The sequence below is a fragment of the Orycteropus afer genome, unplaced genomic scaffold (genome assembly GCF_000298275.1).
Source record: "Orycteropus afer afer isolate SDZICR_OR568_19922 unplaced genomic scaffold, OryAfe1.0 scaffold00583, whole genome shotgun sequence".
NCBI lineage: Eukaryota > Metazoa > Chordata > Mammalia > Tubulidentata > Orycteropodidae > Orycteropus > Orycteropus afer.
Genome location: NW_006922170.1, coordinates 601,248 through 613,191, shown reverse-complemented (window position 1 = coordinate 613,191; position 11,944 = coordinate 601,248). Strand labels below are relative to the sequence as shown.

The following is an 11,944-nucleotide window of genomic DNA, read 5'->3' as shown; positions in this document are numbered from 1 at the left end:
CAGCTTTGGACAGAAAGTGAGGACTGTGAATGAGGAATGATAGAAGCATCCAACCAGAGAGCTGTAAGATTCTGCCCCTGCTGCCAGCCCTCAGACATCCTTGTAGCACAATAGTTAAGCACTTGGCTGCTAACCTAAAAGTCAACAGTTCAAACCCACCCGGCAAGTCTAGGGGGGTGAAAGCCCTGGCAAGCTATTTCTACAAAGGTCACTGCCATGAAAACTCCCTGGGGCAGTTCTACTCTGTCCTACAGGTTCACTAGGCATTGAAATCGACTCAATGGCAAATTTTTGTTTTTTTATTTTTGGGTGGAAGGGCAGCTTAGAGGGAAGGAGGGTGTTGCTCTTTGAAACAAATATTTCCCAGGGCTTTTAGTTGTATCTAGTTGGGAAAGGCATCCTCATACCCAAATATACTTAATATTACTTAATCTTCCTTGTTAAGCAGCATTTTTGCTGATTTGATTTTCTTTGCCGAAGAGCGCTTTTATACCCTCTGACATCTCCCAGATGGGGAAAAAAAAAATCCTGCTGGGATGCATAGTCCTCTGGGATTAAAATAATGGCAGTAACATTGCTATTCTTGAAAATCTCAAACCATGACAGGCACTGTGCCACGTGTTTTACATGTTGTTGTTGTTAGGTGCCATCGAGTCAGTTTCGACTCATCGTGACCACATTGAAACACTGCTTGGTCCTGCGCCATCCTCACAATCACTGCCCTGCTTGAGCCCATCACTGCAGCCACTGTGTCAATCCATCTCACTGAGGGTCTTCCCTTCCTCTACATTACCATGGATTGCATCCTTCTCTAGGCACTGGACCCTTCTGACATCATGACCAAATTAAGTGAGACCAAGTCTGGCCATTCTGATTCCTAAGGAACATTCTAGCTGTACTTCCAGCAAGACAGATTTATTCATTCTTCTAGAAGTCCGTGTTACATTCAATGTTCTTCACTAATACCACAATTCAAATGTATCAATTCTGTTGTGGGGTTCCTTATTCATTGTCCAGCTTTTATGTGCGTATGAAATGATTGAAAATACCATGGCTTCGGTCAGGTGCACCTTAGTCATCAAAGTAACATCTTGGCTCTTTAGCACTTGAAAGAGGTCTTTTGAAGCAGATTGGCCCTATACAATAAGTACTTTGATTTCTTGCCTGTTGCTTCTAAGGGAGTTGATGGGGGATCCAAATTAAAATAAAATCCTTGATAGCTTCAATCTTTTATCCATCTATCATGATGTTGCTTATTGGTTTAATTGTGAGGATTCATATTTTCCTTATGTTTACATGTAATCTATACTGAAGGCTGTAGTCTGTGATTTTCATCAGTAAGTGTTTCAAATCTTCATTTTCAGCAAGCAAGGTGTGTCATCTGCATATCACAGATTGTTAATGGTTCTGCTTCCCATGCTGATAGTGCATTCTTCATCTAGTCCAGCTTCTCAGATTATTTGCTCAGCCTACAGATTGATATTAAACCATAAAGCATCCCCTTGTTCTATTTAAATGACCATCTTAGTCTATGCACAGGCTTCTCATGATCACAATGAAGTGTTCTGGAGTTTCCATTCTCCACAATGTTATCCATAATTTGTTATAATCCACACAGGTGAATGTTGTTTCATAGTCAATAATACACAGGTAAACATCTTTCTGGGATTCTTTACTTTTAGCTAATAGCCATTTGACATCAGCAATGTTATCCCATGTTCCCGCTCCTCCTCTGAATTAGCTTGAATTTCTGGCAGTTCACTGTCTGTGTATTGCTGCAAGTGTTTTTGAACTATCTTCAACGAAATTTTAATTCTTGTGATATTACAATATTGTCCATTAATTGCCACATTCGTTTGTATCATCTTTCTCTGCAATGGGCACAAATATCACTCTCTTCTAGTCAATTGGCCAGGTAGATGTCTTCCAAATTTCTTGGCATAAACATGTGAGCCCTTCCAGCACTGCATTCATTTCTTGAAACATCAGTGGGTATTTCAATTCCTGGAACTTTATTTTATGTCCATTCCTTCAGTACAATTTGTATGTCTTCTTTTCATACCATCAGTTGTTGGTCATATGTTACCTCATGAAATGTTTCAACATCAACCAAGTGTTTTTGGAACAGTGACTCTGTGTATTCCTTCCATCTTCTTTAGATGCTTCTTGCATTGTTCAATATTTTGCCCATAGAATACTTCAAGATTGCAACTTGAAAAATTCAAAGCCATGAATTTGTTCTTCAGTTCTTTTAGCTTGAGAAATGCCAAGCATGTTCTTCCCTTTTGGTTTTGTAACTTCAGGTTTTTGCAAATTTCATTATAGTTACTGGCTTTGTCTACTTGAGCTGCTCTTTGAAATCTTCTGTTCAGCTCTTTTATTTCATCTTTTCTTCTGTTTGCTTTAGCTACTCTCCATTCAAGAGAAACTTTCAGAGTCTCTTCTGACATATTTTTTGATCTTTTCTTCCTTTCCTGTCCATTTAATGGCCTTTTCCTTTCTTCATCTATGATGTCCAACAACTCCTCTACTGTTTGGTCATTGGTGTTGAATGCATCAAATCTATTCTTCAGATGGTCTCCAAAGTCAAGTATAATATACTCAAGGGTGTAATTTGGCTCTCTTTGACTTGTTTTAATGTTCTTCCACTTCAACTGAAACATGTAAATGAGAAATTGATGATCTGTCATTGGTTCAATAATAAATAATCAGAATGTGGTGCTTTGCATACAATACTCACATTCCAACAAGCCTAGAAGACAGGACTTGTTAAATCTACTTCACATACAATGAACCTGTGCTCAGAGAGTTTGGTAATGTGCACACATTCACAAGTCTGGTACATACTAGGGCTAGACTCCATCTAACCATCTGGAGCCCACCCTATTCCACACCTCATAACCAGAGGCTGACCTTGTGTGTCTTAATTCACTTTTTTTCTCTGCACTACAATGTGTGTCTCAGGTGAGAAAAAGAATATCTTTGTGGCCAAAGCCCTGGGATGGAATACACAGCCAGAACCATAAGAATACCAAAATAAATGACTGGTATGAATAAATGAGATAAAGAGATAATTCTTATTGGAAACACGATCATCTATTTCTGCTGTATCAGATAACCTCCAAACATAGGGGCTCACAAAACATTCTTAGAGGTAGCCTTTCCTGTATGAAATAAATCTTTTAGGCCTGAATCACGATATAAAATACTTACCAAGTCCTGCTGATGAAATTATGAAATAGATCAACGTCTTTCTCTGACAGCCCAGCACCTGTCATTGTGGTATAGCTTCCTCATTTCACATCACCTTTGGGACAGGGACTCAATCTCTGCAGATTCCAGTGGGGAACTTATTCACAAGTTGGAGGGATGACATTTTCCGGGAACCCTTTAATCCAAGAGACAAGAACCAAGAAGACCACATCTGGAGTAAGGACTGGGAAGACCAATATCCCAGAATATAGGGGTCACACAGAGACCAACTAGCACCTGTTCTCAGACCTACAAAGCCCTAGGTAGGGCTGTTAGGCTGAGCATCACCTCCCTTCCTCTTCAGAATTCTCAGCAACTTGAGAGCCTTGGCCTAAATGGGGCACCTTAAGTCAGTAGATATACGAGTCTCAATCTCTGATACCACATTCTCACACCCACATAAATAACATCCACACACATATGACATAGATAGTGCACATAGGAAAGTAACATGTAAGAGGGTTGCACAACCTGCAAAAAACTTTATAATATGTATATTATTTGCAAAACAATACAGTGAGTATCCAGGTGATGACCCTGAATGAAGATGATTCCAGAACCCAAACAGAACAACGTTGTCCCATAGAGACTCATGTCTGCTGTCACTTCTGCCAGATCCTGAAGAGCTCTGGACAAGTGTGGATCACCCTGATTCCAAAGCATGGTGCCATTAAGGTATGCACATTGATCAGAGAGGATCATCCTCAAATGAAAACCAAACCCCCTGCCACCAAGTTGATTCTGACTCATAGAGATCCCCACTGGGTTTCCAAGGCAGTAAATCTTTATGAAGCAGATTACCCAGGTTTGCTTCCACAGATTGGCTGGTGAGTTTGAACCACCAACCTTCTGGTGAGCACTCAGATGCCTTAGGCACTGTGCTACCAGAGTTCCCATCATCCTCAGGGAAGGAGAATAAATTCCCAGGATTGATCAGGAGCCAAGGTGAGGACTCTGAGCAATGAGAGAACGATCCACTACAGAACACAAATGACCCCATAAAATCACTCGCAGCTGCTTTCTGAGGCACAGTTCAGAGGTGTCAAGCTAAGCAGTAGCCTCATTTTCTCTCCATGCAGATATTGTGTCAGGTCTTCAGTACAGTGCACTTGTCCTTAGTTTTGAAGAGAGGGGATACCTAGGTCTTAAAGGAGGCAAGATGAGGATACTTCCTGCGGGTTTTTTTTTTTTAAGGATTCCACAAAACAAAGGGCTCTTCAGAGAGCCCCACCCCAGTTAAGAGTTCTAGGAGTTTTCTCCAAAGCTCCTAGTCTGAGGCTCCCCTTTATTTCCTCTATATGGTTTCTGGGTGGCAAGGGCTTTGGTGTGTGCTGGATGGGGTGGGGGAATAGACTGGTGGAGTGATGAGGGTGTGGGTGAGGGAAGTACTACTGGTTCTTCGACAGAGGGAATAGACTAGGACCTAACAGGAGTCCAAGTGAAGACTTTGTGTCTTTTGAGGCGACCCGCACCAACAGAAAGATCCTTCAGAGTTCAGCTCCTGTTTTGACCCAGGGGAGGCACCAGGTAGAGCTGTTGGCCTGATGTGTCCCCTGATTTTGGCACAGAAGGTATTGGCAGGGAAGGCTTTGATCTAATGCAGGAAGCCCCAGTTCTGTTAAGGGAGGAGTGTTGTCCCTAATTGTAGCAAGGTGTGGGCCCTGAGTGCTAATTGGGGGAAGGAATTACCTACCAAACAGGCTTTTCTCAGAGCACTGACCCAGTCACCACCCCTGTGAGACCTCAGGCAGGGTAGCCATGCGGCATGCCCTGACCTCCCCCTGTGAGAGCCTCTGTGAGGTGACAGGCTAGTTCTGACCCTGTGATTGAGGTCTGTACAGGCAGGAACCCCAGGCTCTGATGCGTGTCAAGGTGAGGACTCTAAGTGATCACTAAGTGACCATCGAATCCAAAATTTTGGGTTCCCTAGAGCCTCGGCCCACCCCTATTATTGGCCCTCAAAGGTTACCCAATAGTCTTGCCCTGTGGACGCCCCTAAAACACCTTGGTGGGATGTAACATACCCTAGAATCCTGTCTTTTGTGACCGAAGTGCCGGAAAGCTACCACCTTTGCATTCAGCTGTGTGAGCTCAACATCACAATGGAGGCTCAGGACTGTTCAGGATTCATGGTGGGTACCCTCAATGTTGACTGAGGGGACCACCTATCCCAGAATACGGGAGACACTATAAAGTCTAGACCCTCCCTCCAGCCTCAGTGCCATCAGGCTGAGTTAAGCCTGAAAAGTCTCAGGAATGAAGGGCCATGATATGAAGGAACAGCCCCATTTCTGAGGATGCAGGAGACCTGGACCCTAATTGGAGGCCAGGTGATGTCCCTTAGTGCTTATGAGGAGGCTTCTGCTCAAAAGAGGGACTGCCCAAAGCCGCCGCTGCTCTCAGCCCTGGGAGTGCCCCGGAGAGCGGTAGTCAGATGGACAGCGCCCTGACTCCCCTTTAAACAGGTGAGGTTCTTACTCTGCACCATAAAGCCCACCCCTGCTTTAAGGGGGACTCTTGTCAGGAGAGAGGAATTCCAAGCCCTACCCAGAGCCAAGGCCTGAAGCCTGGGTGAGGGACAAAGGCAGCACCTAACTGGGAATTGTGGTGTCTCCTGGCCCCTCCACACATACCTAGTGCTCCTGAATCAGGGTCCACATGGGGTGGCTCACCCTCGACATCCAAGTCTGAGGTCTCAGTAAGGTTCTGTCTGGTCAGCAGAGTGGTGGGTCCCAGGAATGGTGCAGAGTGAAGATGAAAACATGACTGAGGTACTGGGAACCACTCATCCCAAAATGGGGAGGATTTCACTAAACCTTGTTCTTGCCCTAAGCTCTGGGAGCCCAGGACAAATCTGGGAGGTTCAGTTCCTCCTGACTTTTGCCTGGAAGTTTTCAAGCAGATGAAATTCTTGGCTTAGTGCTGGCGGTCCCAATTCAACAGAGACAGGATCCAACAACTAGGGGGAGTCAAAGAACTAATCTTGCAAGGAGAAAGAAGGAATTAATCCCTTTTGAAGAGGGGTGGCTGCCCCAAATCTCCCTGCTGTGGTTGGTCCTGAGAAGCCATGGTGAGAGATGTCAAGCAGAGGTAACCTTGTAGTTTGCTCCTGGGGGCAGGTGGTCTCAAGGATGTGAAATCCTGGGACCAATGGGGACACCTGTATAAGACATTTGACTGCTAACCAGAAGGCTGGCAGTTCAAACCCACCAGCCACTCCTTAGAAGGAAGATTGGGAAATCTACTTCCATAGAGATAACCACCTCAGAAACCAAGGAGGGGTCACTAAGAATTGGATCCCACCTGATGGCAGTGAGTTTGGTTTTTGGTTTGTCCCAGTAAAGGTGGGAGATTTGCTTATTAACAGACATTAAAGTGAAGACAGTGATTTATGATGATACAACTCCTCTTTGACACAACGGGGGACTTCATCCCTGCTTTTGTACCTGGATGACCTGGGAATGCTGATAGTGAGAGTCACACTCATGTCCACCTTGGGCATCTCAGGTAATTGAGAGACCAGGTCAAAATAGGCAGCCTAAGGTAAGCAGATGGAGGAATTTCAGGGATTACCAGTAGTCAAGGTGAGGATCCTGAGGATTGAGGGAATCACCCTAATTGAAGTCAGTGCAGAAGCCCTCCATTACTATCAGCCTTGGGAAACCACAGGCATTTGCAGCCAGGTGAGGCAAATGTTACTGCTCCTTAAGAGGTCTCTAGAAACTGAGGGCTTTGGGATGAGCAGATAGGCCTTATCCAAGACAGGGAGGGCTTCCACATTGTTCCAGAGTCAGGGTGAGGACCCTAATGAGGACTGAGGCCTCCAAGGAACTCAGGACAGAACATGCCCCACTTCCCTGTCATTACTGAAATACCCTTCAAAGGTGGTAGCTGAGCTGCTCCTTCAATTACTCCAAGGGACCCAGGGGGCTTTGAGGTGTCCAGTTCAGGGAAGCACATGGGATGAGGCACAAACCCTGCAAACTCTTGATCTGATGGCCCTGAAAGTGCAATGAGTAGACTCCCCACTATCCCAGTGGAGAGGTTCCCCACTGCCAGGCCCTGCTGGCAACTGCAAACTAAGCCTCACCCTAATTTCTTCCACAGGGTTCTCAGGACAGGCTGACCAGATGAGAAGCCTTCTGTGTTCCTAGAACAGTACCCTCCAAGAATCCTGCCTAAACAGCCATTGTTAAAGCCAAAGAGGAATCTACCTGCTAAAGGGGCTGACACTCCCTCAGACTTTCTTCCGCAGTAGCCCCCCACCACCTGTCCTGCTCCCATAGTCCTGCCTGCTCTCCTTGACCAGAGTCGTCATGCCTCGTGGTCATAAAAGTAAGCTCCGTGCCCGAAAGAAACGTCACCAGGCCCGACTTAAAGCCCAACTTGAGGCCAGAGGTGATGACCATGGTCTTGAGGGTGCCCAGGACACTGCAGCAGAGGAGGAAGGGTCTCCCCACTCCTCTTCTCCCTTTGGGAGTTCTTCCCAGAGCTCCTCAGCTGCTGGCTTTCCCCAGGGGCCTGAGATTGTCCCATCAACCACCACTGATGCTGATGGTGTGTCCTGCACAACTGCTGCTGAAGGTGCAGAGGGCCAAGTGGAGTTAAATGCAAGTTCCTCTGTGGCCCCTCCCCCCACTGAGAAATCACACAGAGACCCTCTCAGCAGGAGTGTGCTCAGGTTGTTGCAGTTTCTGCTGCAGAAGTATAAAAACAGAGAGCTCATTTTGAAGGCAGAAATGATGAAGGTCATCAACAAAATATTCAGGGGGCAATTCCCAGAGATCCTGAGGAGAGCCTGTGAGCACATTGAGATAGTTTTTGGCCTCAACCTGGTGGAGGTTGACTCCAAGGGTCAATTTTATGACATTGTCAACAATTTGGAGATCAGCCAGGAAAAGCATGTGTTTGATGCCAGGGCTTATCCCAGGAATGGCCTCTTGATGCCTCTCCTGGCCTTGATCTACATGAATGGCTACCGGGTCACTGAGGAGAAAGTCTGGAAATTCCTGAAAGCTTTAGGTGTATATGATGGGAAGAGGCATGCCATCTTTGGAGATCCCAGGAAGTTCATCACCAAAGATTTGGTGCAGGAAGGGTACCTGGAGTACCAGCAGGTGCCCAACAGTGATCCTCCACACTATGAATTCCTTTGGGGTCCCAGAACTCACGCTGAGGCCAACAAAACAAAAGTCCTGGCATTTTTGGCCAAGGTGAATGATATGGAACCCAGTGCCTTTCCAAACTTGTATGAGGAAATTTGGAGAGAAAAGGAAGAGGGAGTGACAGCTGCGGATGGTCCCAATGCCGCTGCCAGGGCCCATTTCAGGGCTGAGTCCAGCAGGTCCTCCTATCCCTAGTGAAATGAGGCAGATTCTTCATTTTGTTTTTGAAAGTGGTGTCAACCTTCTAAATAGTGGAGGAGAATTAGGGCTGGAGGGGACACAACGTATGTCTTCTTTTTGTTCTAGATCTACATGGGTAGCTTTGAGATTTATCTTTTTTTCTTGGAGGATACTTTAAAAAGTCTGTTTTTTTTGTAGTATAATATTTATTTTGATTTATAATCCAAGTTTATGAATGTTATGGATCACTTGTTTATTGCTGCTTTCATACATTAATGAAAGTGTTTTGATATTCTAAAAAACAAATAGGACATCCTGAAATTTATGTTGTGATCCAAAAAAAGGAGCATGGATAAGAATAGAGGTTTTCTTGGAAATGTGAATGATTCCCATAGTAGAATACTTGGGATAAAGAGAAGAAAAATATTTCAGTACATCTTGTTGAATCTTAGTTTGCTTATTTTCTTGTAATATCTGTTTTTGGAAATGAAAAGATACATACCCGGATTTATCTGGATTCAAAGATATAGAAATAAAAGTGCAGCAAATTAGACATTTTGTTCATTGTTTATTTTATAACTCAAATATTAACTGAGCCCCTGGTATTTGGTGGGCTTTAAGGTATTACTGGAAATGCTTTAAAAGAAGCCCAATCCCATGGTCATACATGTTAAAGTTGAACAGCAGCTATCAGATAATGAAATCAGTGGGATGTGCTTTCAGACCTAAATAACAAGTAAAAGGGAGTGAGAAGGGAGGTCTAGGTGAGAGCAGTTAGCATAAAGGCCTGAGTCAAGGCAGTGTGAGGTTTTGGGAAATTCCAAGTGCCTGAGGGTACATGGGATGCTGAACAATAGTGGGTGGAGGTTGCGGTGAAGTGAGGACAATTAACGAGCCTGTGGTAGGGGTGCCCAGAAGCAGACACTCCCATAACTGGGGGAGATTAAACCTGGAATGGAGACTGGGTCTTAATGGAGATCTGGGATTGTGGGTAAACCAGAGGAATGCCACTGGGAAGTGTTCTGTGCTCTTGTCCCAGTGCACTTGAACACATGTACTGATTGGGTATTTATTTGCATCATTTCCAGGAAGTTTCTGAGAAATAGGGTGATACTCCATTGGGCTAAGATGTGAGGAAGCCACTGTTCTAGACCTTTGTCTTGGACTGTGGGAGCCAGAGCCCACTCCATTCAAAGGATGTTAGAATTAGGATTTCCTAAGTGTCCTTAGGCGAAGTCCAAGTGAAGATCAGATTTTTGGTGGTGGTTTAATGAATGAAATGAGGGGTGAGTAAGATGCAAAGGCAGCTGGGAGGGGGAATTGTTGGCATTGACAATCCTAGAAGCCTTGTCTTACATCCAACTGGGGAATTGTATCCCACACTCACATATTACAGGTTCCCTAATCCCAAATACTACCTACCTTTCCTTCCTAAGCAGTATTTTGGCTCATTTAATTTTCTTTTCTCTGAATCACTGCATATTCTCCCACAAATCTTGGATTTAAAGAAAAAAAAAATAGGTGAGTGGTATCAACTGGAGCCAATACTATCACAGTAATAACTTCCATACATTAAGGACCCAAAACATCCCAGGCATGGTAACAGGTACTTTACATGTATTATAGACATTCCAAATGCTTTTTAGGCTACATATCTCAGAGTTACTTTATCAATGAAGAATTTCTAATTTTTGCATTTTCACAGCTCTACTAAGTGACAGGGCTACACAAGACCCCTGATCTGAATCTGTCTGGAGCCCACAGTGTTCCACTTGTACAGCCTGAGGTAGATCTTGTGTCTCTTAATTCACTTTACAACTCACTTCCACAAAATATATCTAGGGATGAAAAGAGTAATTTTGTGCCAGTGTACAGGATTAGAATACAGAGCCATAGCAATGAGCATAAGCAATAAAATGAGTAAGGAAGGAAGGGAATATTTGGGGAACATTATGATCATGTACATGTGCAAGGTCCGATAACCTCAAAGCATCTGATACAAAATCATCTTGGATGGCTCCTTTCCTATACAAAGGAAACTTTTAGGACAGATGACAAACAGATGCCAGGTCTGGTGGAGGAAGTGCTAGAATAGATCAGTGTGTGTTTACCCGCCCAGCCACCACCTACCCTGGGCCTCCTGTCTTGTGGTGTAGTGTCCCCATCCCACATCACTCTGGGACAGCTACCCATTCTCTGCAATGTAAGCAGTAGGGAAACTGTTTGAGGTTTTGCAGGGATGTGATTTCACAGGAATACTTTAATCCAGGTGACAGGAGTCAAGGAGTCAAGATGAGGACTCCCATCAGTGAGGACGGGGTGCTCCAACACACTGGGCAGAGCTGTCAGCCTGAGCCTCCGCTGACTTACACTGTTCAGAGTTCTCAAGGACTTGTGAGTCTTGGCCTAAGGAGAAATGTCCTCAGATCAATAGTGTGAGGACTCACATGCTCTAAGAGAAAGTGAAGACCATGAATGAGGAATGATGCATCTCCCTACTGGTGGCCATAAGATCCTGGCCCTGCTGCCAGCCCTCAAGAGGCCCTGGTAGCACAACAGTTAAGCTCTTGGCTGCTAACCTATAACTTGGCAGTTTAAACCCACCCTGCAACTCGAGGTGGGAGAAAGCCCAGCAATCTATTTCCATAAAGTTCACTGCCATGAAAACCCTGTGTGGCAGTTCTACTCTGTCTTACAGGATAGCTATGAGTCAGAATTGACTCGATGGCAATTGTTTGCTTGTGGGATGGAAGAGCAGATGGGAAGGGGGGAGGTGGCCTTTGAAACAAACTCTCAGGGCTTTCCATTGCATACAGCTGAGAAAGACACCCTCATACCCAAAATATACTCCTATGAGAAACATTTCTTACTTTTCTTGATAAGCAGCAGTTTTGATTTTTTAATTTGATTTTCTTTGTCAAAGAGCACTTGATATTCTCTGGATGGGATGGATGGTCCTCTGGCCTCAAATTAATGGCAATAGCACTGTGCCAGGTGCTTTACCTGCTGTTGTTGTTAGGTGCCATTGAGTCAGTTCCAACTCACAGTGACCCGATGTACAACACCACATTGAAACATTGCCTGGTCCTGTGCCATCCTCACAATCGTTGCTATGCTTGTGCCCACTGTTGCAGCCACTGTGCCAATTCATCTCGTTGAGAGGCTTCCCTCATTTTTTGCTGACGCTCTAAGGTCCCAAGCATGATATCCTTCTCTAGGGATTGGTCCCTTCTGATAATATGAACGATGTAAGAAAAACCAAGTCTGACCATTCTTACTCCTAAGCAGCCTCCCAGCTGTATTTCTTCCAAGACAAATTTGTTCATTCTTCTAGCGGTCCATGGTAT

At 44.7% G+C, this 11,944-nt stretch overlaps 1 pseudogene; it reads left to right on the top strand.

Moving 5' to 3' along the window:
- Positions 1-11,944, top strand: part of LOC103210295 — a 55,716-nt pseudogene that overhangs the window by 34,620 nt on the left and 9,152 nt on the right.